This window comes from Rhinoraja longicauda, chromosome 17 (genome assembly GCF_053455715.1).
Source record: "Rhinoraja longicauda isolate Sanriku21f chromosome 17, sRhiLon1.1, whole genome shotgun sequence".
Taxonomy (NCBI): domain Eukaryota; kingdom Metazoa; phylum Chordata; class Chondrichthyes; order Rajiformes; family Arhynchobatidae; genus Rhinoraja; species Rhinoraja longicauda.
In genome coordinates, this window is record NC_135969.1 from 45,187,535 (window position 1) to 45,214,185 (window position 26,651).

The window sequence follows — 26,651 nt, forward strand, 5'->3', positions numbered from 1 at the left end:
TTTCTCACACAAACACATTGACTGATCAAGACACCCCAACTAGAATGGACAGAGAGAGAGGGAACATGATGCCATTAAACTAATTTTCTCCACTGTCTGCACATGATCGTTATCGCAGTGCCTATCTAAAAACCTCTTAAACTCCACTATCGTATCTGCCTTCACCCCCACCCCTGGCAGTGTGTTCCAGGCCCCCACTACCATCTGTGTAAAATAAATCTTGCCCCGCACATAGGGCTTCCAACTGTCCCATATTAGCCGGAATATCCCGTATATTGGGCTAAATTAGTTTGTCCTGTACGGGACCGCCCTTGTCCCGTATTAGGCCCGGGAGGCGATGTAGGCCCCGACACTGTAGGCCCGGACACTATAGGCCCAGGGGTCTCTGTAGGCCCGGACAGTGTAGGCCCGGTGGCCCAGGTGCCGCCTAATGGAGGTTGCGTAGCAACCCGCCTCTCGGCCCAGGCGGCCGCCATTGGTGGAGCGGGAGACACGTGGCCGCTGGCTGGGTGAGGTCACTTGGGGCGTTGGGCGGTGATGTCACCTTTTGTTCCTTATTTGGGAGTGAGAAAGTTGGCAACCCTACCCACACGTCTCCTTTAACCTTTGCCCCTCTCACCTTAAGGCCATGCCCTTAGAATCCTTTGTTTCTACAAAGTAATGAGTTGGAGATGGACAGTGAGAGGATGCTGGAGTTTGTTACCTGGGTATTTGACCTAGGTGTCACAAAATGCTGGAGTAACTCAGTGGGTCAGGCAGCGTCTCAGGAGGGAAGGAATGGGTGACGTTTCGGGGCGAGACCCTTCTTCAGACTGATGTCAAGGGGGGCGGGACAAAGAAAGGATATGGTTGGAGACAGGAAGACAGTGGGAGAACTGGGGAGGGGAAGAGAGGGACAGAGGAAATCCTCACCCCAGATCTCATTCACAGAGTGGTATCTGTAAATCCCAGTGCTGTTCGATTGGAAGTAGAGAGAGGTTTGCAGACCCTGCTGCCTTGCCTTATGGACGTGCAGCTATGTGAACATGTGCACTGGTGGGGGCACACAAGCAACTCTCAGCTATTAAATAGCTCATTATGTGGCTTTTAATCCAGTCACTTGGGAAACTACAAACTGTAACAACAGCTCATGAAACGTGAAACTATGAGAACAGCTGAGGAAATGCAGGCACATTCTGATTTTTGAAAGCTGATAATATGAAAGATAACCATTTCTGTTGTGGTTGTAATTTTAAAAAAACAGCTCGGACTTTGCCAATTTTTTTCACATTTTTACTGTAACCCGTCTTATTTTCAAAAAGGGAAATCTTTGAACGGAGATCGATATTTGAGCGCCGTGCAGTTGTTATCAATGGGTGTTGTGTTGTCTGCAGTGAGCCTGTGGTGTATGTACAGCTCAGCGTTTCAGCCTCCACATCCATTACCCAAAGTATGGCTTTCTGCCGTTTTGTTACTGGCAACAAAAGCAAGTGTTTGCAAATGGATACAGCTTGGTGCTGTTACTTGACTGCTGACAAGTTGAACAGCTTATCTTGCCCGTCCAGCACAGCGAGGTTGTTAATGTGCTCACTGGCCCGGACAGATCTTCCCAGCCTGTGCACAAAACTGTGTGAAGCAGCAAGATGTGAAGATGTCATAACATTTGCAACTACCTGTGGGAAGCAAAGCACCACCTGCTGCAAAATTATTCCCCATGTAATGCCCAGGACCACATACAACTCAGATAAAATTCTTAAGGGATTTGACGGGCTAGATGCAGAAAAAATGTTCCCCCATGTTGGGGGAGTCCAGAACCTCCCCCAACATGGGGAAACATTTTTTCTGCATCTAGCCCGTCCAATCCCTTAAGAATTTTATTCTGTTCAAGAATAAGGGGTAGACCATTTAGGACTGAGATGAGGAAAAACCTTTTCACCCAGAGAGTTGTGAATCTGTGGAATTCTCTGCCACAGAAGGCAGTGGAAGCCAATTCACTGGACGAATTTAAAAGAGAGTTAGATAGAGCTCTAGGGGCTAGTGGAATCAAGGGATATGGGGAGAAGGCAGGCATGGGTTACTGATTGTGGATGATTAGCCATGAACACAATGAATGGAGGTGCTGGCTTGAAGGGCCAAATGGCCTCCTCCTGCACCTATTTTCTATATTTCTGTGTTGGGGGAGTCCAGGACCAGGAGTCACTGTTCAAGAATAAGGGGTAGACCATTTAGGACTGAGATGAGGAAAAACTTTTTCACCCAGAGTGGTGTGAATCTGTGGAATTCTCTGCCACAGAAGGCAGTGGAGGCCAATTCACTGGATGTTTTCAAGAGAGAGCTAGATTTAGCTCTTAGGGCTAACGGAATTAAGGGAAATGGGGAAAAAGCAGGAACGGGGTACTGATTTTGGATGATCAGGCATGATCATATTGAATGGTGGTGCTGGCTCGATGGGTCAAATGGTCTCCTCCTGCACCTATTGTCTATATTTCTATGTTTCAATGACCTACAGCATACACTCTGAACAGCAGGCTGATGAAAATTTGTTTTTGCAAACAACCAATGGTACTTTTAGTTCCGTTCAGCGCCAAAAGTAACGAATTTCAGAAATTCTATGTCTTCGTATTTCTAGGAATTACATGGAGAGAGAACCCAGCTTCAATCCAGTCCGGCATAGTTCAGTATTTACTCAGGCAGCATCTCAGGAGAGAAGGAATGGGTGACGTTTTGGGTCAAGACTCTTCTTCTGATAGGAGGAGATTGAGGTCATTCGGCCCATCGAGTCTACTCCGCCATTCCAATCATGGCTGATCTATCTCTCCCTCCTAACCCCATTCTCCTGCCTTCTCCCCATAACAATAGACAATAGACAATAGGTGCATGAGGAAGCCATTCGGCCCTTCGAGCCAGCACCGCCATTCAATGTGATCATGGCTGATCATTCTCAATCAGTACCCCGTTCCTGCCTTCTCCCCATACCCCCTGACTCCGCTAACCTTAAGAGCTCTATCTAGCTCTCTCTTGAATGCATTCAGAGAATTGGCCTCCACTGCCTTCTGAGGCAGAGAATTCCACAGATTCACAACATCTGATACCCGTACTAATCAAGAATCTATCTATCTCTGCCTTAAAAATATCCATTGACTTGGAAAGAATTCCACAGATTCACCACCCTCTGACTGAAGAAAATCTCCAAAGTTTCTGTAAACCCACAAGTTATCCGGTTACTCAAGATGAGCATCAAAGGCCTAAAACAATGTGCAGAATTAGGACAACTCCTGTGCAGGAAGGAACTGCAGATGCTGGTTTGTACTGAAGATAGACACAAAGTGCTGGAGAAAAAACAGAACAAATCCTGTTCAGTTAATCATTGCCAATATCTTCTAGGGAGCAAACCACTTCAAAATGAATCTGTTTAACTTGATATAATCTCAAAGAAAACCGCGCTGTGCCAGGGAAACAGCAATGTCAGCTATTTTTGGGTTAGTTTTACAATTTCTGCAGAATTGTAGTTTCAAGTATAGGAAAGATGTCAATCAGCTGGAAAGAGTGCGGAGAACACAGAGTGCTGGAGTAACTCAGCGGGTCAGGCAGCATCTGTGGACAACATGGATAGGTGACGTTTCACAGGGTGCTGGAGTAACTCAGCAGGTCAGGCAGCATCTGTGGACAACATGGATAGGTGACGTTTCACAGAGTGCTGGAGTAACTCAGCGGGTCAGGCAGCATCTGTGGAGAACATGGATAGGTGACGTTTCACAGGGTGCTGGAGTAACAGCGGGTCAGGCAGCATCTCTGGAGAACATGGATAGGTGACGTTTCGGGTCGAGAACCTTCTTCAGACTGGCACCATCCTTGTAAATTTTCAAATGTGGGCAAATGGGACTAGCTTAGTCGGGGCATCCTGGTGAAAGGGCATGTTTCCGTGCTGTATGACTTTATGACTCTGTGAGGCATTGGATGTATCATGCTGGAAAAATGTTCCCAATGTTGGGCGAGTCCAGAACCAGGGGCCACAGTCTAAGAATAAAGGGGAGGCCATTTAAAACTGAGGTGAGAAAAAACTTTTTCACGCAGAGAGTTGTGAATTTGTGGAATTCTCTGCCACAGAGGGCAGTGGAGGCCAAATCACTGGATGGATTTAAGAGAGAGTTAGATAGAGCTCTAGGGGCTAGTGGAATCAAGGGATATGGGGAGAAGGCAGGCACGGGTTATTGATTGAGGACGATCAGCCATGATCACAATGAATGGCGGTGCTGGCTCAAAGGGCCGAAGGGCCTCCTCCTTCACCTATTTTCTATGTTTCTATGCTCACAATATAGATCGATAGAGACTTTTACCTCGATGGGGAATCGAGAACCAGAGAACATCTGTTTAATGTGAGGAGGGAAAGATTTAATAAGAAACTGAGGGATTACATTTTTACGCAAAAGTTTTGAGGGTGTATGGAACGAGATGTTGGAGGAGGTAGTTGAGGCAGGTACTATCATAACATCTAAGAGACATTTGGACAGGTACATGGATAGAACAGGTTTAGAGGGATATGGGCCAAGCAAGGGCAGGTGGGACTAGTGTAAATGGGAGAGGTTGGTTGTAGTGGGCAAGTTGGGCTGATGCATTATTCTATGCCTTATTTATTTACCCTGTTCAAACAAGTGCTCCTTAACCCACCAAGTGCAGGGAGGTCTGTCCTTCCTGGTTCATTGGGACCATCGCATCCTATCATGGCACAACGTTAAAGCTATAATCACTAAAAGTTGACTCTGAATGTAACTGTAGTAAAGGATTGAGACTGCAACCCAATGTTGCAAGCACCTTATTGCCCACGTAACCATTCCGCTCTGCTTCAGGGAACCACACATAAAGTGGGGAAACACGTTGAGATACTAAGCATTTTAAAACGAAAATATCACCCAGAGTGTGAGATTCGAACAAGTAATAAAGATGGTCAATATATTACGTCGACAGACACAAAAAGCTGGAGTAACTCAGCGGGACAGGCGGCATCTCTGGAGAGAAGGAATGGGTGACGTTTCAGGTACAGAGTCTGAAGAAGGGTCTCGACCCGAAACGTCACCCATTCCTTCTCTCCAGAGATGCTGCCTGTCTCGCTGAGTTACTCCAACATTTATTTTCTCTATCTTCGGTTTAAACCAACATCTGCAGTTCCTTCCTACAAATATATTACGTAGGCAGGTTAAGATTTGTTTTTAGCCTGGAGGGGAATGTCACGATGAAAAACGAAATAGGTTCCGTTTAATTCCTCTCCTTTCCTGTCTCGAGAAGCAGGCTCGTATTGGTGTTATCTTTGCCATTATTAAAGCAGGATTATTGCCCTCATACTTTCAATGAACCAAGGTAGTGGACCTCGACTGTCATTAGAGCAAACATTCATAAATATACTGGGAATATTGCTTGCTGATTGTCCATGACCACAAACTAGATTTCTCTCCTATGCCGACTAGTAATTGAGCCTGGGGGTATACTCAAACAGAGACGCATTCGTTTCTGGCAGAGGTAGAGAAATTATTTCTCCCCCATGGTTTCAAGTTCCCTCCAGTGTATAATAATGCTTGTTGTAACACCCTTTACACACTCTTTCAATTCAGTTGAGGCCATACTCTTATTATTTATAACATTTTTCTACTGTGAAACAGATACTAAATTAAGCATTGAAGCTTAGTTGAGAATGTGAGGATCGTTGAACGGGATTGTAAAATATCCGCGCTATCCCGACAGGAATGCTGTTGCATGAAGTTGTATCCAACTTATTAAATCCCTTGTTTGTCTGTGCTAATTGATGGGGAAGATCACGCAGAATCGGCCATGTTTTCTGCTGATGTTTAACATATTTGCAAAGTTATTTACTGAAAGTAAAACTGAAATCTGCTGACGAAATACTCTGTGGCAGTTCCCTTACTGAGTGAAGGCGATCCAGCGTGAACTCCTCGTACACAACGATTGATGTGATTACCGAATCTCCAGCTTTCCTCACCAGGTTGAAACAAAAGGCAGACACTTTTTCTTTGTCGGAGGGTGACCAACTTTTACAGCCCGTCACCAAATTGCCGTGGAGGGGCTAATAACAGACTCATAGTGTCATGCAGCACAGAAACATGCCCTTCAGCCCAACTTGGCCATGCCGACAAAGAAGCCCCATCTACGATAGTCCAACCTGCCCGTGTTTGGCCCATATCCCTCTAAACCTGTCCTATCCATGTACCTGTCCAAATGTATTTTAAATAATGTTACAAGTACCAGCCTCAACTACCTCCTCTGGCAACTCGTTCCATACACCCATAACCTTATGAAAAGGTTGACCCTCAGGTTCCGAATAAATCTTTCCCCTCTCATCTTAAACCTATGTCCTCTAGTTCTTGATTTCCCTACCCTGGGTAACAGGCTCTATTTATTCCCCTCGTGATTTGTTACACCTTTAAAAGATCACCGCTCAGCCTGCTGTGCTTCAAGTCCTAGCCTGCCCAACCTCTCCCTATAGCTCAGGCCCTCGAATCCTGGCAACATCCTCGTGAATCTTTTCTCCAGCCTAATGACATCTTCCTGAAATGTCGCAGTCTTTCTGCTGAAGGTAACCCTGTAAGAATGATCGTGTATCTCCAGCTCAGGATAGTGTGTGGATCTGAGTGGTAATTTGGATTGGGGCTGGTGTGTAGAATTGAAGGACTAATAGCGGATTAGATTTAGAGATTTAGAGATACAGCGCGGAAACAGGCCCTTCGGCCCACCGGGTCCGCGCCGCCCAGCGTTCCCCGCACACTAACACTATCCTACACACACTAGGGACAATTTTTACATTTGCCCAGCCAATTAACCTACAAACCTGTACGTCTTTGGAGTGTGGGAGGAAACCGAAGATCTCGGAGAAAACCCACGCAGGTCACGGGGAGAACGTACAAACTCCGTACAGTACAGCACCCGTAGTCAGGATCGAACCTGAGTCTCCGGCGCTGCATTCGCTGTAAGGCAGCAACTCTACCGCTGCGCCACCGTGCCTCCCTGATGGTGTAAGGTTGAGATGAACCGGCAGAGTAACCTGATGAAAACTTTGTTGAAACGCCACGTCAAGAGAGAGCTGGATAGAGCTCTTAAGGATAGCAGAGTCAGGGGGTATGGGGAGAAGGCAGGAACGGGGTACTGATTGAGAATGATCAGCCATGATCACATTGAATGGCGGTTCTAGCTCGAAGGGCCGAATGGCCTCCTCCTGCACCTATTGTCTATTGTCTATTGTCTAGTACCCCGTTCCTGCCTTCTCCCCATACCCCCTGACTCCGCTATCCTTAAGAGCTCTATCTAGCTCTCTCTTGAATGCATTCAGAGAATTGGCCTCCACTGCCTTCTGAGGCAGAGAATTCCACAGATTTACAACTCTGACTGAAAAAGTTTTTCCTCATCTCAGTTCTAAATGGCCTACCCCTTATTCTTAAACTGTGGCCCCTGGTTCTGGACTCCCCCAACATTGGGAACATGTTTCCTCTCTCTAATGTGTCCAACCCCTTAATATCTTATATGTTTCAATAAGATCCCCTCTCATCCTTCTAAATTCCAGTGTATACAAGCCTAGTCGCTCCAGTCTTTCAACATACAACAGTCCCGCCATTCCGGGAATTAACCTAGTAAACCTATGCTGCACGCCCTCAATAGCAAGAATATCCTTCCTCAAATTTGGAGACCAAAACTGCACACAGTACTCCAGGTGCGGTCTCACTAGGGCCCTGTACAACTGCAGGTGGTTGTTCTCAGCTCAGGTGGTCCATAAAGGACATTTGCCGCCTCCTAAATATAGTTAAAGGACAGGAATCCCATGAACTTGAAAGTGGAGAAATTAGTCTTTGGATCGGAAATGGTATTATTCAATTTCATTTTAATTCGTGACTAACTGGAATAACTTTGATGCAAATTGCCAATTGCTATTATTGCACCAAATTGTACAATTTTAAGTAAGTACAGTTAAAAAATCTAGCATTTTCAGTACCATTTTCATGTGTAATATATATATTCTTGTACAACTGTTTATATTTGTGAGTTTTACAATGTTTGCAAGCCCTCTAATCTGGAGAATATATTGGAAGTAACACGTTTTTTCATAGGATGTGGAACGGGTTGTGCAATATAAAACCTCCCACAGATAGACACATGTCCCATCTTGCAAACTTGCCTTTTGCACAATACAAGTCGATGTACAATATCTATACCTGTTGTGCAGGGTAGAATGTAAATAAGGGAACTGTAGACTTGAAAATGTATAAGGTCTTCCATTTGGTTTACATTTTTTATTTTAATTCTGGTGCAGTTGGCAATGCCTTTCAAACGTCAACACAAGAGCTGGGCCATCCTGATCATCATTAAATTATCTTTCAAAATTACATTAGTCTTGCACAGTGTCAGTGTTGATAAATGTCTGCTTTGGGTGCCCTGCAGTATTTGGCTTTCTAACAATGTTTGCTTGCATGGATTGCGTAAACTGCAAGGTTCACAGCTGGTTTAAGGTTTTAAAATGAATGTCTCTGCATGTCCCGAAGCGACTTTACTGATGGTATTTTCCCTCCAAAAGCTCCCACTAACACACCCGTCCGTGTGCACGGTCAGTCCAGGGGAGGTCTCTGCCTGTTCCCAACAACGCAAAATGGCTGCTGAGTAGTCCACGTGCTGGTTTAGCGCGGAGGATTGTGCGCAAATATCCTACTCCTTTGTTTACAGATTCATCGTCGGAGCATCTTTTGCTCTTGTCAGCTTTGTCTCCATCGAGAAATGGAGCAGTGGTGAGGGCTTTTGTTGGAATGTGCAATCATTACCGACAAGCCAGCTGAAACCTTGCCACATAAATAGTACCAGGCAGAACTACGAGGGTAAGCTGGCCAAGAATCTAAAGAAGGATAGTAAAAGCTTCTTCAGGTATGTTAAGAGAAAAAGATTCATAAAGACAAATGTGGGTCCCTTGAAGGTAGAAACAGGTGAATTTATTGTGGGGAACAAGGAAATGGCAGAAGAGTTGAACAGGTACTTTGGATCTGTCATCACTAAGGAAGACACAAACAATCTCCCAGATGTACTAGAGGACAGAGGATCTAGGGAGACAGAGGAACTGAAAGAAATTTGCATTAGGCGAGAAATAGTATTGGGTAGACTAATGGGACTGAAGGTTGATAAATCCCCAGGGCCTGATGGTCTGCATTCCAGGGTACTCATGGAGGTGGCTCTAGAAATCGTGGACGCATTAGTGATCATTTCCCAATGTTCTATAGATTCAGGATCAGTTCCTGGGGATTGGAGGGTAGCTAATGTTATCCCACTTTTGAAGAAAGGAGCGAGAGAGAAAACGGGGAATTATAGACTAGTTAGCCTGACTTCGGTGGTGGGGAAGATGCTGGAGTCCCTTATTAAAGAAGTAATAACAGCACATTTGGATCGCAGTAAAAGGATTGGTCCAAGTCAGCATGGATTTATGAAGGGGAAATCCTGCTTGACTAATCTTCTGGAATCTTTTGAGGATGTGACAAGTAAAATGGATGAAGGAGAGCCAGTGGATGTAGTGTATCTAGACGTTCAGAAAGCCTTTGACAAGGTACCACACGGGAGGTTGGTGAGCAAAATTAGAGCACATGGTATTGGGGTTAGGGTATTGATGTGGATAGGGAATTGGTTGGCAGACAGGAAACAAAGAGTAGGTATAATCGGGTCCCTGTCAGAATGGCAGGCAGTGGCGAGTGGAGTGCCCCAAGGCTCAGTGCTGGGGCCACAACTGTTCACAATATATATTAATGATTTAGATGATGGAATTAGAAGTAACACTAGCAAGTTTGCGGGTGACACAAAGCTGGGTGGCAGTGTGAACTGCGAAGAGGATGCTAGGATGTTGCAGGGTGACTTGGACAGGTTGAGTGAATGGGCAGATGCATGGCAGATGTAGCATTATGTAGATAAATGTGAGGTTATCCACTTTGGCGGCAAGAACAAAGAGGCAGATTATTATCTCAATGGTGTCAGATTAGGAAAAAGGGAAGTGCAATGAGACCTGGGTGTCCTTGTACACCAGTCACTGAAAGTAAACATGAACGTACAGCAGGCAGTGAAGAAAGCTAATGGTATGTTGGCCTTCCTAACGAGAGGATTTGAGTATAGGAGTAAAAAGGTCCTTCTGCAGTTGTACAGGGCCCTGGTGAGACTACATCTGGAGTATTGCAGTTTTGGTCTCCTAATTTGAGGAAGGACATCCTTGCTATTGAGGCAGTGCAGCGTAGGTTCACCAGGTTAATCCCTGGGATAGCAGGACTGTCATATGAGGAAAGATTTGAAAGACTGGGCTTGTATTCACTGGAATTCAGAAGGATGAGAGGGGATCTTATAGAAACATAAAAAATTATAAAAGGACTGGACAAGCTAGATGCATAAAAAATGTTCCCAATGTTGGGGGAGTCCAGAACCAGGGGCCACAGTCTATGAATAAAGGGGAGGCCATTTAAAACTGAGATGAGAAAACACTTTTTCACCCAGAGAGTTGTGAATTTGTAGAATTCTCTGCCACAGAAGGCAGTGGAGGCCAATTCAATGGATTAATTTAAAAGAAAGTTAGGTAGAGCTCTAGGGGCTTGCGGAATCAAGAGGTATGGGGAGAAGGCAGGCACAGGTTACTGATTGTGGATGATCAGCCATGATCACAATGAATGGTGGTGCTGGCTTGAAGGGCAAAATGGCCTCCTCCTGCACCTATTTTCTATGTTTCTATATCTCCTTCACCACCTGTAGTGTCTGCCATACCTTGGCTGGCAGCGAAAAACAAGCGTGTCATTTAACAAGTGTCACAGCGATCGGTATCAAGGTGCCAAGTGTGCTGATGTGGCACAGAGTCTGAGCACATCCATGTGGGCTTTCAGTTCAAGCTGCATACATGTTGGCCAGCACCCATACATAGAACATCCTCCCTGACTTCCCTCTATCAGATGCAGAACCAGCCTTCCCTTTGTGCCCCTGCATCCACATATCTAGGTGTTCTACCTCTAGGTGTTCCACCATGAGGTAGAGCTCTTCTTTGCTCCGCTCTGCCTCCATGCCTTGTTCTGTAAGGAATCCTCACCACCCAGTGACGGCCTCTTCTCCTGTCTCCAATATACCTCCTCCTCTTGGACTTCCCCTGCTAGCCTTCTACCCTCCCTAGAGAAGGAACCCGACCCGAAACGTCACCTACCCATGTTCTCCACAGATGCTGCCTGACCCGCTGAGTTACTCCAGCACTCTGTGAAACGTCACCTATCCATGTTGTCCACAGATGCTGCCTGACCCGCTGAGTTACTCCAGCACTCTGTGAAACATCACCGATCCATGTTCTCCAGAGATGCTGCCTGACCCGCTGAGTTACTCCAGCACTCTGTGTCTTTTTTGGGGGAGTTCTTGTACACATGATATGTGCATGTCGATGGGATTGTACATTTACAGTATTGATGATCTGCCTAATTTTGGTATCAGTCTGAAGAAGGGTCCTGAGCCAAAACCTCACCTGTCAATTCCCTCCAAAATGCTGTGACCAGCATCCAGTTCTGTTCCTCTCCAGCAATATCATGGATCGAGGCTTCATCAATCCTGAAACAAAGCTCCTCGGTACCCCTGCTGAGATATAGTTTAGTTTCATGGTCTTTGCTGCATCCAGTGATGTCCTAGAGAGATGGAGAGAAGCAGCTTGTCCACAGAGGGGTTTCCATGATGCTGAAGATGTCAGGAAGAGCTCGGATAGAACTATTCCCTCCGGACTGCTGGCTGGACGCAGTGGCCAATGTGGGTTTAACTTCCCATCTTAACTCGCACTTCCTGGCAATACTGAGGGCATACTGGTCCGAAAATGCAGCCCTTTTGTAAACGAGTTGTGCTTCAGAAGCATTTAGACAGGCACATGGATACGCAAGGAACAGAGGGATATGGATCATGTGCAGGCAGAGGAGATTAGTTTATCTTGGTATCATGTACAGCACAGACATTGTGGGCTGAAGGGCCTGTTGTCCTGTGCTGTCCTCTTCAATGTTCTATGTTAACCCCATGTACCATCTGCCCTTACAGGCATCTGTAGAAATTCCCATGGCACCTTTAGAGGAGCAGGTGGGCTCTGTAATGCCCTGGTCAATATTGAACCCTCAATCACAAGTCATTAAACCATATTAGCCAGCTAATTTATTTTGTTGTTCGTGAGATCTTGCTGAGTGCAAATTAATTTGAGTGTTGAGTGCTGATTAATTGTTATGTTTCCAACTTTACAATAGTGGCTTTTGCTGAAGAAATGCTTCATTGTCCGAGAAACATGTAAAGACATGTTTTATGAAAAGGAGTTGTTTAAATGCAAGTTTATTTTTCTTTTCTTAAATACACTTAATAACAATTAGCTCTTTGTCACATTAGGTTTGTTGTATTTCAAACGAGGTGAATACTTGCCATAGAATTATCAACTTTTGCCTTTAGAGATGCAACGTGGAAACAGGCCCTTCGGCCCACCGAGTCCGCACCGAATCAGAATGGTTCAGAGTTGTTTCTGAGTAGGAGTCTTTCATATGTTTGTGTACGTCTTGTCACTAGTTTGTTTTTGCATATACTTCATCTTTGCAAGGCATGGAGTAAATGTTTTACCAGTTAAAAAAAATAGGTGTATTTTCCCCAAAGATTGAGAAAGTGTATTTGAATGATAATGAGGGTTTGGGGGTTTGTCTGATTTCGGCCATGGTTGTGCAGCAGTTAGCACTGGCCTTGGAAGCACAGAGATCAGCTGAAGGAACAGTGTCTAGTTATGCATTTAGGTTTAAGCTGCAACAAGATGATTTTTGTGCGCTTGTGAATGTGGAGTCGTGGGTTCACTGCTTTGCTTCGTATTTACTCTGGGTTAAAATATCTTCATCAAGAATGATATTAGTTCCACCTTCCTGACCACACAGTACGCATTGCTGAGTAACCTTTCTATGCTAAGATTCTTCGTTCTAAGGTGACTGTTACACAAGCCCAATGTTAGCTGAGTGACTGAGATTCACCAGTTATTTTTTGTCAAATTGGGACCACGTTTAATGGTCAGCTCAAATGTTGCAACGCGTGTTTCAACTCATTCTGGAGCCTGAAAGGAGTCCAAGACCGGTAGCCTGGGTTCATATTTCACACAGGCTCGAGCCTATTTACACAAGTTGGCTCCTACCTGGCTACAGCTTCCACATCATCTTGCCCAGGAGAGAGAGCGTGCAATACTGAAACTGCGGAGAGAACACAATGGAGAATTCCCAGCGTATGCATTTCAATGAAGGTCAGCTTGGGGTTTTTTTTGTAAGTGGCCAGCGGTTGCAGCAGACTCCTTGACTTGATCGCAGGGTTTGGGACCACCAGTGGATTCACACTCCATTTGATACCCAACCCTGGAGGTGCCAGCCTGGCTCCCTCAGGGATCTCTCGTCTTACCTTGCGAGGGACTTGGCTTGGATCGTACGTAACCCTGCATCTACACCGCCTGCCGTGGGCTGGCAGTACAAATATCCCCGTAGAATATCAACACAGTCTCTTTACGGGAATCAAACAATAGAATCCTAATCTTAGCCCGAACAGACACATTTAAAAAATACCAGACCAAGTGGACCCGTTGGGCCCAAACCTCTCCTGCATTGGTGCAGCACCCTCTCCTCCCCCTCTCCCCCCTCCCTTCTCCCCCCCCCACACGCCCCTACCCCCATTCCCCCTCTCCCCTCCCCCCTTTCCCCCTCCCCCCTTTCCCCCTCCCCCCTCTCCCCCTCCCCCTCCCCTGATCCCCCCTCCCCCCTCTCCCCCCCACACCCCCCTTCCCCTCCCCCCTTACTCCATCCCCTTCATATCATATTCATATATATACAGTGCGGAAACAGGCCTTTTCGGCCCACCAAGTCCGCGCCGCCCAGCGATCCCCGCACATTAACACTATCCTACACCCACTAGGGACAATTTTTACATTTACCCAGCCAATTAACCTACATACCTGTACGTCTTCAACCCCCCCCCCCTTATCCTCCCTCCCTCCCTCCCCCCTCCCTCCCTAGGAGATAGATATAGACTTTAAAACGTGAAGAACTTTAAAAATATAACACCAATTTCAATGAAACTTCTTCCATTAGCACCAAAGGGACGACGGTGAGTAAGGTGGGCCTAACATTGTCATGCTATTGTGTACCGTTTTGGCTGTAGTTCAGGAACACACAAACAAACGAACAAGAGTTTTAGTATATAGATATAGAAGATGAACACAGAGTGCTGGAGTAACTCAGCGGGACAGACAGCATCTCTGGAGAGAAGGAATGGGTGACGTTTCGGGTCGAGACCCTTATTTCTTTTGAATTGAGTAATTGTTAAACCAAAGAAATCAAAGAATGATGAAGGAAACCTAGAAATTTAGCAGTGAGGTTAAGTAATTTAATTGCAAACTAAATGGGTATTCCTCTTCCAATTCAGCCACTGCGCAATGGCTGTGTGGCCAGAATCTTGTGCTTCGATCATGCCCTGCTTTGCAAACCTGTGTCAACACTTTTAATAAATCAAGTGTAACAGTTTGTAGCTGATATGAACCCATAAATTATTATTTAATTTTGTACATTTTTTAAATCCTGTTGGGAGTGTGAACAATTTAGATATAGAATTAAATTTATTTGATGATAGGCACAAAGTGCTGGAGTAACTCAGTGGGTCAGGCAGCATCTGTGGAGAACATGGATAGGTGACGTTTCACAGAGTGCTGGAGTAACTCAGCGGGTCAGGCAGCATCTGTGGAGAACATGGATAGGTGACGTTTCACAGAGTGCTGGAGTAACTCAGCGGGTCAGGCAGCATCTCTGGAGAACATGGATAGGTGACGTTTCACAGAGTGCTGGAGTAACTCAGCGGGTCAGGCAGCATCTCTGGAGAAAAGGAATGGGTGATGTTTCGGGTTGAGACCCTTCTTCAGACTACTGGATGCTGCCTGTCCCGCTGAGTTACTCTAGCATTTTGTGTCTATCTTTGGTGTAAACCAGCATCTGCTGTTCCTTCCTACTCAATTTATTTGTCTGATAGGCACAAAGTGCTGGAGTAACTCAGTGGGTCAGGCTGCATCTCTGGAGAAAAAGGATGGGTGGTGTTTTGGGTGGGAATTCTTCTTCAGACTGTGAAGTCTCACTCTTGATTGTCAGTTCAGATATCTGAGTCTGATGGAACCAGCTGCCAGAGGAGGTAGTTGAGGCAGGGACTAGAAACAGTTGGACAGGTACACGGATAGGACGGGTTTAGCAGGATATGGGCCAAACGCAGGAAGGTGGGACTAGTGTGGCTGGGACATGTTGGTCGGTGTGGGCAAGTTGGGCCGAAGGGCCCGTGTCCGTGCTGTATCACTGTGGGCCTCTGTGGGGCTCTAACATGACGGACCACAGGAGATGGCCCTTCAGCCCACCGTCTACGCCGACCATCGATCACCTGTGAACACGTTCTGTGTTATCCCACTTTCCCATCCACTCCCTTCACACTGGGGCAATTTACAGAGGCCGATTAACCTAAAAACCCGCATGCACGCCTTTGCGATGTGGGGAGGAAACCAGAGCACCCGGAGGAAACCCAAGTGAACATGTAATCTACACACAGACAGCACCCAAGGTCAGGATCAAATCCAAGTCTTTGGTACTATGAAGCAGCAGCTCTACTGGCTGTGTAGGAAGGAACTGCAGATGCTGGTTTACACCGAAGGTAGACACAAAAAGCTGTACCGTTTTGGCTGTAGTTCAGGAACAAACAAACAAACAAACAAACAAACAAACAAGAGTTTTAGTATATAGATATAGAAGCTGAACACAGAGTGCTGGAGTAACTCAGCGGGACAGGCAGCATCTCTGGGGAGAAGGAACGGGTGACGTTGCGGATCGAGACCCTTCTGCACACTGAGCAAAGTTTGAAGAAGGGTCTCGACCCAAAACATCCGCCATTCCATCTCTCCAGAGCTCTGCTCGCTGCACCACCGGGCCACCGCACCACCGCACCACCGTGCCACCGCACCACCGCACCACCGCACCACCGGGCCACCGCACCACCGGGCCACCGCACCACCGGGCCACCGTACCACCGCACCACCGGGCCACCGGGCCACCGCACCACCGCACCACCGGGCCACCGCACCACCGGGCCACCACACCACCGGGCCACCGCTCCACCGGGCCACCGCACCACCGGGCCACCGCACCACCGGGCCACCACACCACCGGGCCACCGCACCACCGGGCCACCGCACCACCGCACCACCGGGCCACCGCACCACCGGGCCACCGCACCACCGCACCACTGGGCCACCGCACCACCGCACCACCGCACCACCGCACCACCGGGCCACCGCACCACCGGGCCACCGCACAACCGGGCCACCGCACCACCGCGCCACCGTGCCACCGCACCACCGGGCCACCGCACCACCGCACCACTGGGCCACCGCACCACCGCACCACCGCACCACCGGGCCACCGCACCACCGGGCCACCGCACAACCGGGCCACCGCACCACCGTGCCACCTTGAACGATATGTCATATCTACAATTTTAATTAAGTAACATGATTCCATAATAGCATCGCATTTTTGCAGAGTGACTGAGACACAAAACCACATGCATCACATGATGGTCTTGTCTTTGATTTGATTTTCCTCTTTGTTCTTTGAATCTGTCGATTGTTCTCCCTAAAACATTAATGACAGAATCACCTAATGAGTTAGCTGCTGACCCTTAATGTGAACATTTACTCTGTTTTAAAAAATAAACAAACTGGAAAGCAAAGAAGCTCTTTCCTTGCCAAGGCTACCAATTTAAATATGCATTAGTGTGGGGAATTCCATTTGTCCATCTGCTCCCCTGCAGCCTGGCACTGTGCCTGTAACAGTGTGTGTGTGTAGTGCATGAGAGAGCTAACCAAGCATAATGTTTAACATCCAATAATGCCTTTCAGGAAATAATGGCCCCCAAATGCAGGTTTAAATAGAAAGATATTTTCAACATTTTTGAACAAGTGCCATAAGTCTGAACACAAGGGAAACAATGTATGGATGGCAGCCTTCGCACCTACCACAATGTATGTATGGCAGCCTTCGCACCTACCACAATGTATGTATGGCAGCCTTCGCACCTACCACAATGTATGTATGGCAGCCTTCGCACCTACCACAATGTATGTATGGCAGCCTTCGCACCTACCACAATGTATGGATGGCAGCCTTCGCACCTACCACAATGTATGGATGCCAGCCTTCGCACCTACCACAATGACAAGTAGATATGTGAAGCCTGGCCGTCAGAATGAAGGGGACATTCTCACGGGCCATATTTCACTGCCTCTTCTACGAGCATTGAGTTAGTGTTGTGGGCTGTGTCTGTATGTGGTCAGCAGTACACCTGCCCGAAACTGTTCAGTCAGAGGGTAACTACCTAACATTCTGGAGCTGCTGGATGTGGAGGAAACCAAGAGAAAGAACCTTGATATATCGCGCTTTAGTTTAATTTAGAGATACAGCATGGAAACAGGACTTTCGGCCCACCGAGTCCACGCCGACCATTGATCCGTTCACACCAGTTAGACAATAGACAATAGGTGCAGGAGGAGGCCATTCGGCCCTTCGAGCCAGCACCGCCATTCAATGTGATCATGGCTGATCATTCTCAATCAGTACCCCGTTCCTGCCTTCTCCCCATACCCCCTGACTCCGCTATCCTTAAGAGCTCTATCTAGCTCTCTCTAGAAAGCATCCAGAGAATTGGCCTCCACTGCCTTCTGAGGCAGCGAATTCCACAGATTCACAACTCTCTGACTGAAAAAGTTTTTCCTCATCTCCGTTCTAAATGGCCTACCCCTTATTCTTAAACTGTGGCCCCTGGTTCTGGACTCCCCCAACATTGGGAACATGTTTCCTGCCTCTAACGTGTCCAACCCCTTAATAATCTTATACGTTTCGATAAGATCTCCTCTCATCCTTCTGAATTCCAGTGTATACAAGCCTAGCCGCTCCATGTTATCCCGCTTTCTCACCCACCCCCTGCACACTAGTGATTATTTACAGAGCACCGATTAACCTACAGACCCGCACGTCTTTGGGATGCGGGAGGAAACCCACACGGTCACATGGAGAACGTGCAAACTCCACACACACAGCACCCAAGGTCAGGATCCAACCTGGATCTCTAACCATGACTTTGTACCAAATTCTAATTCCAACCCTCAGGCTATTGCCCACCGGAGATCAGGACATTGCAGTTCAGGACTTGAATTCTCCTGGAGTTCAGATTTCTACAAGAGCTCCAATCCCCACCACTGTTCCATGTTTCATGTGGTGTTGTGCTTGGTGGTGGCGGTTAATAAGCTAGGTATTCCGAACATTTAACAGCAAGTCTGAATGTTTTTTTTCTTTTTTAATGAATGTTTTTAGTTTTCAGTTAAGGGAAATAAATGATTAACAATGAGTTCATGATTATAAACTCTCAACAGTTATGATCTAATTAAATATGTCAGAAGGAACTGCTGAAGCTGGTTTATGCCACAGAGTGCTGGAGTAACTCAGCGGGTCAGGCAGCATCTCTGGAGAACATGGATAGGTGACGTTTCACAGAGTGTTGGAGTAACTCAGCGGGTCAGGCAGCATCTCTGGAGAACATGGATAGGTGACGTTTCAGGTCGGGACCTTTCGTCAGACAGGTCTAATTAAATTGACAACTCACTACCTGTCTTCAATATCACTGCGCAACATAGAAACATTGGAAATAGGTGCAGGATTAGGCCATTCAGCCTTTCGAGCTGAATCATCCAAAATCGAGTTGATCATCCAAAATCAGTACCCTGTTCCTGCTTTATCTCCATATCCCTTGATTCCATTAGCTCTAAGAGTTAAATCTAACTCTCTCTTGAAAACATCCAGTGAATCAGCCTCCACTGCCTTCTGTGGAAGAGAATTCCACAGATTCACAACTCTCTAGGTGAAAATGTTTTTCCTCATCTTAGTCCTAAATCGCCTACCCCTTATTCTTAAACTGTGACCCCTACATCTGGATTCTCCCAACATGGGGAACATGTTTCCTGCATCTAGCCTGCCCAATCCCTTCAGAGTTCTATAAGATCCCCTCCCATCCTTGTAAATTTCAGTGAGTGTAAGGCAAGTCGATCCATTCTTTCGTCATATGTGATATACATAGTTGTATGAAGAACAAGGCACGTTAAAATTACAACTAGACGTACAAAATCAACAGGAAAACCGATATTTCAGGCCATCATCATAGTTTTCAAAGCAGCGCTCTGAAGTAAGGTGAATCTTTGAAGACCTTCGTGATCTGTGATTCATGCACTCTTTGTCTACAAGGACAGTTCCACAAGCATGTATACATCGGCGAGACCAAACGCAGACTGGGCGATCGTTTTGCGGAACACCTTCGCTCAGCCCACCTGAACCAACCTGATCTCCCGGTTGCCGAACACTTTAATTCTCCTTCCCATTCCCACACAGACCATTCTGTCCTGGGTCTCCTCCATTGTCAGAGTGAGACAACATGCAAATTGGAGGAACAGCATCTCATATTTCGCTTGGGCAGCTCACAGCCCAGTGGTGTGAATATTGATTTCTCTCACTTCAGGTAGCCCCGGCATTCCCTCTCTCTCTCTATCCCTCCCCACCACCCAAGTCACACCAGCTTCTCGTTCACACCCAACACACAGCTAACAATGGCCTGTTTCCTTTGTCATTGTTAATTTTTTGTATATCTTTCCTTCATTGTTCTTTATCTCTCCACATCACCGTCTATATCTCTCGTTTCCCCTGTCCCTAACCAGTCTGGAGAAGGGTCTCAACCCGAAACGTCACCCATTCCTTCTCCCCAGAGATGCTGCCTGACCCGCTGAGTTACTCCAGCACTCTGTGAAACGTCACCTATCCATGTTCTCCAGAGATGCTGCCTGACCTGCTGAGTTACTCCAGCACTCTATGAAATGTCACCTATCCATGTTCTCCAGAGATGCTGCCTGACCCGCTGAGTTACTCCAGCACTCTGTGAAATGTCACCTATCCATGTTCTCCAGAGATGCTGCCTGACCCGCTGAGTTACTCCAGCACTCTGTGAAACGTCACCTATCCATGTTCTCCAGAGATGCTGCCTGACCCGCTGAGTTACTCCAGCATTTTGTGTCTATTCACAAGCATGAATTTTGGTTGTGCTCATTGTTTTCATCTCTGGGTGCTGGATGCCAGTGTACAGCTGAATAAAGGGAACATGGGTGCAGTAAAGACTTTAATCACTCAGGTGACCACAATTTCCAAGATGCTGGAGTAACTCAGCAGGTCAGGCAGCATCTCAGGAGAGAAGGAATGGGTGACGTTTCGGGTCGAGACCCTTCTTCAGACTGAAGAAGGGTTTCGACCCGAAACGTCACCCATTCCTTCTCTCCTGAGATGCTGCCTGACTTGCTGAGTTACTCCAGCATTTTGTGAAATAAATACCTTCGATTTGTACCAGCATCTGCAGTTATTTTCTCACAATTTCCGTATCCTTGCATTCACCTCCCAGATTAGGGTAAAATAATTACAGCTGAATATCAGCCTAATTTATTCTCTTTAACCCGGCCTGTTACAAATTCTTGAACATGAGGCTCAAAGAGTTTTCTTTGTTAATGGCAGGGGAGTGGTTGGGGAATATTTTCATTACTTGTTTAACAGATACCCTTACTATTATCTTTTAATATCTCCTCACATTTCTGCTCTTTGTTGGGAGTATTGTGCATTGTTAATGCTTTCTATTACCAGCTCGGTAGAGAGAGCCAAGGGATCAGATTATGACTGATGGAACAAAAAGTTAGGCAGAAAAGTCACCTGCTTTTCTTCGCAAATAACAACGTTTCAGAAGGAAGTATGCAAAATTCCCTTTGTCTGGTTGCACACCAGAACACTGGTTTGCTTTTGTCCGGCTACTTAAGCTTTACAGTATTTGAGGTTTTAGAATAGTCACATTGTAAAACGGCAAACCTCACGCAGTAGTCATGCATTGTGAGATTCAGTGATAACATTTCCCACATGCAGGTTAGCAGGACATCAATCTCTGAACTGCAGTGAAAGAAAGTGCGCTTTATTTTATTGCCTACAATAAGCTATATTACAGAACTTTTAATAAAAGTTACATTTGCATGTATCAGTCATCTCTGAACCCTCCAGTGGATGGAAAGGCTCTCACCGTCTGTGAAGGATCTTGTGAACAGGTGCAAGCGTACAGTAAATCATTTCAGTACAGGGTGCTTGTTAAACATTCACCGTATTGAGCAAATCAAAATCTCACTGCTCAGAAATATACATTGACGTGGGCTGGCTACCTTATTATGGTTAATCTTCTGGGACACACTGCCAGAGGTGGTGGTGGAGGTAGACACGGTGGAAGCTTTTGGATAGGCACGTGGATGTGCGGAGGGATCTGGATCACAAGCAGGCAGGGGAGATTATCTTGACATCGTGTGCAGATGCTGGTTTACACCGAAGATAGACACAAAATGCTGGAGTAACTCAGCGGGACAGGCAGCATCTCTGGAGAGAAGGAATGCGTGATGTTTTGGATCTTTGGGATGACACCAAACATCACCCATTCTGTCTATCCAAAGATGCTGCCTGACCCGCTGAGTTACTCCAGCATTTTGTGTCTACCAAGATTGTATTGTTCTCTTGCGTCTCTTTACAATCTTTCCTTAAGCTAAAAAGATATTTCATCTAATAATACCAAACAAAAAATTACACAGCTACTACCCGTTATTCCCCCATAGAGTAGAATATTAATACTTTTATCTTTATACCTTGACTTCCAATGTCTCTTTATCCCCACCTCACCCATCTCAAGACCTGATGCTGAACCTATGCTGTGATCTGTTGGATTCTGGAATAGCAGATCTCCATTGCAATGTGCTGGATCATCTGATTTAGTTTAGTTTATTACCGAGGTACAGTGAAAAGCTTTTTTGTTGCTTACTATCAGCGAAAGGACTATACATGAAATGCTGGAGTAACTCAGCAGGTCAGGCAGCATCTTGAGAGAGAAGGAATGGGTGACGTTTCGGATCGAGACCCTTCTTCAGTCTGAAAAGTCACCCATTCCTTCTCTCCCGAGATGCTGCCTGACCTGCTGAGTTACTCCAGCATTTTGTGAATAAATTGATTTGTACCAGCATCTGCAGTTATTTTCTTATAAAAGACTATACATGATTATAATCAAGCCGTTCACAGTGTACATTTTTACATTTAGAGATACAACGCAGAAACAGGCCCTTCGGCCCACCGGGTCCGCACCGCCCAGCGATCCCCGCACATTAACACTATCCTACACCCACTGGAGACAATTTTTACATTTGCCCAGCCAATTAACCTACAAACCTGCACGTCTTTGGATGTTTACAGGCACAGGCCAAAGGGAGTAACCCTGAGTGTAACCTAAAATCCAGTAAAGATAAAGTTGGAAGGTCTCCAATGGGGTAGATGGGAGGTCAGGACCATTCTCTCGTTGCGAGAGGATGGTTCGGTTGCCTGAGAACCTCTGGGTAGCTGCCACCTGCAGCATCTCAGGCCCTGATGTTGACAACTCCATGAGCTTTTGATCTTGCTTTCAGCCACCTCTTGGCTTTGCTGCCTGCCCACCCATCCGAGACATGTTTGTTATTGCTACTAACACTGCAAACCACTCCATTGTGTCATTGAGCTGCAGTGTACCAGGGGGTATATATTTGATGGACAAAATTATGATTGCAAAATTAACTAAAATGAAGTCATTAGGTGCAGTACACCAATATAGTGGCACAGTAGAGCTGCTGCCTCACAGCACCAGAGATCTGGGTTCCATCCTGACCTCGGGAGCTGTCTCTGTGCGTGGAGTTTGTACGTTCTCTGTGTGACCGTGTGGGTTTCCGTCGGGTGCTCCGGTTTCCTCCCACATCCCAAAGATGTGCCGGTTTGCAGATTTAATTCACCTCTGTAAATTGCCCCTAGTGTGCAGGGAGAGGGTTAGAACATGGGATAACATAGAACTAGATTGATGGTCGGCGTGGACTCGATGGGCCGAAGGGCCTGTTTCCATGATGTATCTATGATCATATTTTAAAGAAGTATGCATTTACTTTAAGCTGCTTTTCCCTGACAACCACATTTACCTGTTGACTTTAGTAAATTAGTCACGAGTTCAATTGCCATATGTACCGACGGAGGAACGGTGAATTTCTTGCTTGCAGCAGCTAACCCAGCCTGTAAACACAGTACACATAGATAATAAATAATATATATAATAAACAAAAACATTAACAACCTCAATGGTAGTGCAAACAACCTGAAGCCTCCAACCTAAAGATGGAGAAAGGATTTTTATGTTGTTTGTTGCGTAATGTAAGTCAATAATGTTGATTAGAATACAGATTGATTAGAACACGGAACATAGATCTAAATCCATTTGATCTAATGCTTCCACAGTAAAATATTTTTTGCCACAGGCATGTTTGACAAGAGAGACAGGTTTTGTGATTGTAGGAGTGACTTTATAGCAATGACAAGGTTCACCAGGTTAATCCCCGGGATGGCGGGACTGTCATATGAGGAAAGATTGGAAAGACTGGGCTTGTATTCACTGGAGTTTAGAAGGATGAGAGGGGATCTTATAGAAACGTATAAAATTACAGCACAGGAATGGGCACATGGCTCCACAATGTTTGCACCAAGCATGATGCCAACTTAGGTTCCAATTGGTTCAAGTGATACAATTATGTAAGAGATTGAGAATTTTGGAGTGATAAACACAGTTATTTTAATAGTTAGTCATAATGCCATACAGCAGGAAAACAAGTCCTTCAGTCCAACTCATCCATGCTGAACATCTAACAGACCCATGTGCCTGAGTTTGATCCCTATACCTCTGAACCTATCTATCCATGTACCTGCCCAAATATATTTTAATATGTATGTAATTAGATAATTTCTGTGAGGTACTTCCTAAATGGACACAGTGGAAAGTTTCTATAATATAATTCTATAGCTAGTCCCACCTGCCTGCATTTAGCTCATATCCCTCCAATCCAAGTCAATGGGTATATTTAAGGTGGAGATTGACAAGTCCTTGATTAGTGTGGGTGTTAGAGGTTATGGGGAGAAGGCAGGAGAATGGGGTTGAGAGGGAAAGACAGATCAGCCGTGATTGAATGGCGTAGACTTGATGGACCGAATAGCCTAATTCTGCTCTTGTCACATGAACTACATGCAGAAGATCCTTTGATCTAATGCTTCCTCAGGCCATTTGATCTAATGCTTCCACAGTAAAATAATTTTTGCCACAGGCATGTATGACAAGAGAGCCAGGTTTTGTGATTGTATGAGTGACTTTATAGCAATGACGAGGTTCACCAGGTTAATCCCCGGGATGGCGGGACTGTCATATGAGGAAAGATTGGAAAGACTGGGCTTGTATTCACTAGAGTTTAGAAGGATGAGAGGGGATCTTATAGATACGTATAAAATTATGAAAGGACTGGACAAACTAGATGCAGGAAAAATGTTCCCAATGTTGGGGGAGCCCAGAATAAAGGGGCCACAGTCTAAGAATAAAGGGGAGACCATTTAGAACTGAGGTGAGAAAAAACTTTTTCACTCAGAGAGTTGTGAATTTGTGGAATTCTCTGCCACAGAAGGCAGTGGAGGCCAATTCAGTGGATTAATTTAAAAGAGAGTTAGATAGAGCTCTAGGGGTTAGTGGAATCAAGGGATATGGGGAGAAGGCAGGCACGGGTTACTGATTGTGGATGATCAGCCATGATCACAATGAATGGCGGTGCTGGCTCGAAGGGCCAAATGGCCTCCTCCTGCACCTATTTTCTAAAAAAAAATGATGAGATTTTTTTATCTAAGTGTCCAGTGTCCTGTCAGCAATCACCAAGCAAACACTTCCAGCTTTCATCACTCTCTTCCAAAAAGAATGCTTCCTGCCTTTAGACTTTGGAAATACAGCGCGGAAACAGGCCCTTCAGCCACTGAGTGCATGCTGACCAGTGATCAATAGACAATAGACAATAGACAATAGGTGCAGGAGTAGGCCATTCAGCCCTTCGAGCCAGCACCGCCATTCAATGCGATCATGGCTGATCACTCTCAATCAGTACCCCGTTCCTGCCTTCTCCCCATACCCCCTCACTCCGCTATCCTTAAGAGCTCTATCCAGCTCTCTCTTGAAAGCATCCAACGAACTGGCCTCCACTGCCTTCTGAGGCAGAGAATTCCACACCTTCACCACCCTCTGACTGAAAAAGTTCTTCCTCATCTCCGTTCTAAATGGCCTACCCCTTATTCTCAAACTGTGGCCCCTTGTTCTGGACTCCCCCAACATTGGGAACATGTTATCTGCCTCTAATGTGTCCAATCCCCTAATTATCTTATATGTTTCAATAAGATCCCCCCTCATCCTTCTAAATTCCAGTGTATACAAGCCCAATCGCTCCAGCCTTTCAACATACGACAGTCCCGCCATTCCGGGAATTAACCTAGTGAACCTACGCTGCACGCCCTCCATAGCAAGAATATCCTTCCTCAAATTTGGAGACCAAAACTGCACACAGTACTCCAGGTGCGGTCTCACCAGGGCCCGGTACAACTGTAGAAGGACCTCTTTGCTCCTATACTCAACTCCTCTTGTTACGAAGGCCAACATTCCATTGGCTTTCTTCACTGCCTGCTGAACCTGCATGCTTCCTTTCATTGACTGATGCACTAGGACACCCAGATCTCGTTGAACTCCCCCTCCTCCTAACTTGACACCATTCAGATAATAATCTGCCTTTCTATTCTTACTTCCAAAGTGAATAACCTCACACTTACCTACATTAAACTGCATCTGCCATGTATCCGCCCACTCACACAACCTGTCCAAGTCACCCTGCAGCGTTATTGCATCTTCCTCACAATTCACACTACCCCCCAACTTAGTATCATCTGCAAATTTGCTAATGGTACTTTTAATCCCTTCGTCCAAGTCATTAATGTATATCGTAAATAGCTGGGGTCCCAGCACCGAACCTTGCGGTACCCCACTGGTCACTGCCTGCCATTCCGAAAGGGACCCATTTATCCCCACTCTTTGCTTTCTGTCTGTCAACCAATTTTCTATCCATGTCAGTACACTCGCACTACCAAACACACCTGGGACAATTTACAATTTTTACTGTCACCAATGAACCTACAAACCTGTACGTCTTTGGAGTGTGGGAGGAAACCAGAGCACCCGGAGAATACCCACACGATCACAGGGAGAATGTGCAAACTCCGTACAAACAGCACCCGCAGTCAGGATGAAACCCAGGTCTCTGTTGCTGCATTTCCTTGTATCTACGTGAAATGCAGTTGTTAATGCCGCTTAGATCTGTGAACTGGCACGAAGAAGGGTCCCGACCTGAAACACCATCTTGTGTGGTTTACTTTCGTTTAGTTCAATGTCACGTGTACCGAGGTACAGTGAAAAGCTTTTGTTGCGTGCTAACAAGTCAGCAGAAAGACAATACCTGATTACAATCAATCCATTTACAGTGTACAGATACATGATAAGGGAATAACGTTTAGTGCAAGGTAAAGCCAGCAAAGTCCGAACAAAAGGATAGTCCGTGGGTCACCAAAGAGGTAGTTATTAGGTCA

General features: G+C 46.0%; 1 protein-coding gene across 1 annotated transcript in view; it reads left to right on the plus strand.

The window, feature by feature from the left end:
• The window catches only part of LOC144601969 (ERC protein 2), a 552,614-nt gene that overhangs the window by 482,815 nt on the left and 43,148 nt on the right, over positions 1-26,651 (plus strand). The window lies entirely within an intron of this gene.